Source organism: Triticum aestivum, chromosome 7A, assembly GCF_018294505.1.
Source record: "Triticum aestivum cultivar Chinese Spring chromosome 7A, IWGSC CS RefSeq v2.1, whole genome shotgun sequence".
Classification (NCBI taxonomy): domain Eukaryota; kingdom Viridiplantae; phylum Streptophyta; class Magnoliopsida; order Poales; family Poaceae; genus Triticum; species Triticum aestivum.
In genome coordinates, this window is record NC_057812.1 from 509,903,044 (window position 1) to 509,909,480 (window position 6,437).

Here is a 6,437-nt window from a genome sequence, read left to right on the forward strand (position 1 = left end):
CATTGGTGATGACGATTGTGATGATTTCCCCCTCCCGGAGGGAAGTATCCCCGGCAGAACAGCTCTGCCGAAGCTCTAGATCGTTCCGCCAAGGTTCCGCCTCGTGGCGGCGGAGTCTCGTCCCGAAAAGTTCCTTCGATTTTTTTCTCATCAAAAGACTTCATATAGCAGAAGATGGACGACGGAGACCCACCAGGGGGCCCACGAGGTAGGGGGCGCGCCCTAGGAGGGTGGGGGTCGTCCCCACCCTTGTGAGCAGGGTGTGGGACCCCTGGCCTTCATCTTTGGCGAGGATTTTTCTTTATTTATTTTAAGATGTTCCATGGAGTTTCAGGACTTTTGGAGTTGCGCAGAATAGGTCTGTAATATTTTCTCCTTTTCCAGCCCAGAATTCCAGCTGCCGGCATTCTCCCTCCTTATGTAAACCTTGTAAAATAAGAGAGAATAGCCATAAGTATTATGACATAAAGTGAAATAATAGTCCATAATGCAAAAATATCGATATAAAAGCATGATGCAAAATGGACGTATCATGAAGCCATTGCTATAATCTGATTGACTTCACTAAGTGAAGACTCTTTACTATTTGGTTTCATACTATCTTCCATCCTGATCCATACTACCTAGCTGCTGATAGTCTTCGTGTTTTCAATTCATTGCTTACTTGACTATGGCTTGTCTAGTATAGTCAACCTTCCGCTGCATATCAATAGGTTCATTTCTATCGTTTGTCTTCAAAGCCCCCATGTTTTGAAGACTTCCATAAAAATCGCCTACACTACAAAAAAAGACACATCCATGACATTTTGGGCCGAACGAAATTTTTTCCTGTCATACATATGACACTTCTATGACGATAATTGTGACAAAACCCGGTATCATCATAGATGTGGCGGGCTCCTACTTCTATGACAAAAAATCATGACAAAAAATGGGCTTTTCTTCCTGGGCGGGCCGGAGACGAGCTGCATGACATTCTTTGGGCCGTCCATGACGGAAGAAACCATGGTAGAAGCGAGGGGGAGGAAAATTTTGGGGAGTTCCCGGTTACGGTGGAAGGCCGGGGCCGAGCGATGCGCGTTTCTCTTGTACACGTACGTGCGTGTGTGCGAGGCGTTGGCTCTAACTGAACCCGAGCGAGGCGTTGGGCTCTAACTGAACCCGAGCGATTGCACTGCAGGCTACGCGTTACTGAACCCGAGCGATCGATCGATGACTGTTAACTGAACCCGATCGAGCGATTCCTTCGCTACAGCTGCTAACTGAAGCCGATCGATGGGATGAACAGTGAGCGTTGCTGGGGGAGGGGGGGTTGGATGAACAGTGAGCGGTGGCGTTGCCTCTGGATGAACAGGACCCCGTGGTGTGGTGGAGGGCTGTATGAACAGTAGACGGTGGAGGGGTGGATGAACAGGACCCCATGGTGTGGAGGGCTGGATGAACAATAGATGGTGGAGGGGTGGTTGAACAGGACCCCGTGGTGTTGAGGGCTGGATGAACAGTAGACAGTGAAGGGGTGGTTGAACAGTAGCCGGTGGAGTAGCGCGCGGTGGAGGCTGGATGAACAGGAGCCCGTGGAGGCTGGATGAACAGGAGCCCGTGGAGGCTAGATGAACAGGAGCGCGTGGAGGCTGGAGGAGGTCGACGGTGGAGATGAATAGTATCTCGTGGAGTCCCGTTTTGTGGTACGCCACACCCTTCCCGATGAACAGGACCCCCGTTTCGACCATAGCGCTCCAACACAAGTCCGTTTCCTCCGTTTTGCGGTACGCCACAGCCCTCCCGATCAACAGGACCCCCGTTTCGACCGTAAGAGGTCCGTTTCCTCCGTTTTGCGGTACAGCACACCCCTCCCGATCAACAGAACCCCCGTTTCGACCGTAGGAGGTCCATTTCCTCCATTTTGCGGTATGCCACACCCCTCCCAATGAACATGATCCCGTTTTGAACATGGCCGGTCGAACACAAGGCCGTTTCCTCCGTTTTGCAGTACGCCAGGCCTCGTTTCCATCGCCTGTTCCGTCCAAGCCCTCCCGATGAACACAACGCATTCTGTTGCCTCCCCATGAACATGACACATTCCGTTGCCTCCCCATGAACACGACGACGACGCTGTTTCTCTGTTCTGACCCAGCCATGTACACGAGCCCTTGCCGTACGTATGCGCGAGTAGGTGTTCGAGACCCCGCCCGTATGTACACATACGTGGCCGTATTTTCTTTCTTGCACCCTGACCGCTGTACGTACGTGTACATGCTACGTGTGTGCCTCTACTACGACACATGCACGCCTCTACATCGACCAATATATATGTACCACTACAAAAAAATACACTTTCGGGATGATATGTGTTTGTCACAATAGGTTGCTTTTTTTGTCATGCATGCACATCCATGACAAATTTATGACAGAATCAAGATATTCATACCTGTGCTGTCGTATAAGTGTTCCATGACATTACCAAAATTATCATCACGGAAGTGTCCACTTCCATGATGATAAATCGCGCGTCACAGAAGTGCTTTCATCAAGGGTGACCGACACGTGGCATCCACCATGAAGGAACGCCGTTAAGCTATCGGGTCGAGTTTTGGATCCGATAACCCGTTAACAGCCCCGACCAATGGGGATTTTCCACGAGTAAAATCATCATTGGCTGGAGGAAACACGTGTCGGCTCATCGTTGGGATAGATGTCAACCACTCATTGGATGGAAGGCGCCTATGATACGTCGACACGTGGCACGGCCCAACAGAGGCCCATTCCTGTGAAAAGGCCGGCCCGTTTGACTTGTTCAAAAGGTGGCGGGCCGGCCCATGGAAAGCCTGTTAACGGCCTGTTCGCATATAGCCCATTTACAGCCCGCTAACCCAAGGCCCGTTACGCCCTATCCGAATTAGGCCCAGAAGCGTCATCTGGGCCATCCAATATGATTCCAGCCCGTTTTCACTTCTGGCCCATGTATGGCCCATGACGTCTTTTGGCCCATATGAGGCCCTATGTAACTCTTGGCCTATTAACGGCCCATGGTGAAACTGGCCCGTAATGAACAGTGTATCACTTTACACCCATTAACGGCATGTGGTGAAACTGGCCCGTAATGAATAGTGTATCACTTTATACCCATTAACGACCCATTATCCGTTGGGCCGTTTCCAGCCCATGTTATCTTTCGGCCTTCTCAAAGCCCATTTATTCTTGGGCTCATTTCTAGCATTCGTTTACTTACGGCCCGTTACTGTCATTTTCTGCTTGTGGGCCAAATTCAGCCCGTGGTTACAGTCGGCCCGTTTGTGGTCCGTTAATACATTGGGATGTTTTCATAGCATCATCAAATACGGCCTATTAACGATGGCCCGTTACGGTCGGCCCATGAACGGACGATTCCAACTCTAGTCCGTTTACGGCCATAATGCGGCCTGTTATTGGCCCATGTTTGGCCAATCGATCATACGACCCGTATAAGGCCCATTGATGATACGGCCCGTAGAAGGCCCATTGTTTCTACGGCCCGTAGAAGGCCTACTGTTTTTATGGCCCGTAGAAGGCCCACTGTTTCTACGGCCCGTAGGAGGCCCAGTGTCACTACAGTAAATATTAGCCCATGGTTATTGTGGCCTAGTTTTAAAAAATAGGTTATTGCAGCCACTAGTTAACCGCGGAAAAAGAACTGCAATTTCTACAAGCAAACAAATAAACAAGACAACAAGGAAATAAATAAGCAAGCAACTAATGCTAGGCTATCACGGCTATTACACATATTACATCCACTGGGCATCAAAGTTCGCCACCAGTGCAAATATAGGGAAGAAAGCAGCATATCATATACACTGGCTGTCAAAATTGGCCACCAGTGCAAATAAACGCGGCAGCAAAACAAGAGCATAACTGAAACAACTTCAGAAGAGCTCAAGAAGCGTTATCCTGGGTATCCACCATGCTGGCAATAAGCTTAGCAAGCTGATTAGCTTTGTCCTGTTTGGCACTAAAATCCTCCAACGCTTGCTGTTGCACCAGAAAATATGCATCTGAATGCTCCAGGGACTTCCGCAGTCCTTCCGCTTCTTGTCACAGCACAACTGATCGATGTCTTTCAGCTTGTAGTTGAGACTCAAGAAACCGAACTGATTCAAACAGTGAGTTTGAATAGCTTGTGTAAGCGGTAGTGGCCAGTAACTCCAACACTAAACCAAGACAGGATGTGTCACTATCCTGAACCTTATCTGCATTACTTCCTTTACCGTTGCTTAATAAGGCACTCTTCCCCAATATTCTGTCAGCATTCTAAAAGAAGAAACAAGCAGACACATAACAAGTTTAGCATGTACTAGTATATGAAACTCATTTCGGTGAACCAGTTCATTAGTAAGGTGGACATGATTAAACTACCAAGTCTTCTATTGCCAAGTACTAGTACATAATAAAAGCATCAAACAAACATATATCTATGTCCTATGGTAGCAATGGAATCTTAAATTAGAACAGTTGTTCTTCAGGTTTAGGCACTTGTTCTACATGAATAGAGTATAGTAAGACGCAAGAATATAATACTTAAAAATAGAAAATGAGCTCATAGACCTTACCACATTCTTGGTTCGTGACCAGTACAGAACAAGGCGTTCCCAGTCATCGTCCAGTAAATGTGTCTCAGGAGAACGTAAGGGAATTTGATGAGTTTCTTTGCCGGTGAAGTACGTTTTCTTTAGGTAATTCCGATACTGCCACCAAGCATTCTTGAAGATAGCAGAGGTATTAGCACAGGTTACCTCATCCTGAATTTCCAAATCGGTCCTTCTCTATAGAGAAAAATGGGAAAATTTGCTGTATTATAACCATCATGGAGGTAGGATGTATGGGATGAAGCAAAGTAATTGCCATGAATAACATTACTTACACATAACTCCTGGACAAACACCTGCAACTGGCATTTTCCTTCATCTTCAGTGTAATATTTCCAAGATGGGAAGATACACACATACGATTTAACAACATCAAATGCGATAGATGCTAAACTACGACTAGCTGGTTGTGCTTCCTGCACAAGAATAGGCGTACTAACTGGTGGAGTTGGGGTTCGCCGTGATAGTACTGGCCCTATGGGCACTGGAGCTGCCTTACTAACTGCTTTTGTTTGGGAGCTCTGTGGTGGAGATGGTGCCGTGTCAACAGGAACTGGGTTATTATCGGCTGGGGTTGGGGTTAGATTGGGTGAAGCTGGTTCTCTGTCCATCGTAGTAGGGGTACAATCTGCGAGAGTTTGGGTTATGTGTGGTAGGGCTGGTTCTTTTGCATGTACAACATGGGTGCTATCTCCACCAAGAGGTAGGACTGTTTTATTTGAAGACCGTGTTTTTAGTCCGCTAGATACTGGCATCACCCGCTCCAATTCAAATGGCTGATAAACAGGAAACATAGTTGAATGTACAGACATTGTATGAGAGACAGATGCAATTGATAGTGTGGAAAAAAGAGGGCATGAAATAGTTGACATGTATATTGTTTAACTAAAACGGATAGCATGACATAATTTCACATATATGATGTCTATCTAAACTGGATAGCATAGCATAACATAATTCAAAGATATGATGAATAACTAAACATGATCACATGACATAATTCACCTACATGTTATCTAAGTAATCAGGATCGCATCATTTAATTCACATATGTGATCTATATGCTAAACAGAGGGCATTCGATATGATGTCTGAACTAAGAACATGGTGTTGAATATTGTGTATATGATGTCTAAACTATGCAATGCAAGACACCGTATGCATGATATGAGCAGTATAACCGTGCCAAGTTAGAGCATACACCTCAGTGGGGGAATATGACTGGTCATTTGTCTCTGAATCCATCTCTGAGGAGCTATCGGGACCCAACAAGAGATCTGCTTCGATAGGTAGCACTGTCTGCTCTGAAGGCCTTGTTTTCACTCCAGATTTTTCCATCTCCCACCCAAACATTGTCGACAAATGGAAATGTAATGAAGAAAAGGATGGGCAAGATATCATTCAAATATATGATGCTTGGTTAAACAGGATGGCATTGCACATTTCACATATATTATGGCTCGCTAAAAGACATGAGACTACATAATTCCCATATATGATATAGAAACTAAACATGTGGCATTACAGAACATGTCTAAACTAAGCAGATGACATATATGATGTTTAAAGTAGGCACTGCAAGGCAACATATGCATGATATGACTAACATCATCATGCCAAGGTAGAGCAAACACCTTGGGGGGTAAATAGGAGTGGTCAGCGGTGTCCGAATCCACCTCAGAACAGATATCTTCCTCTGGATTACAATCTGGAGAGGGGTGGGGAGGGTTTGCCATTGAACCCACCATGGAGCGATGTCTGCATGACATTGTATTGCCGCGCAAAACTCTTCTCTTTTTCTCTACATGTTCAGCATGA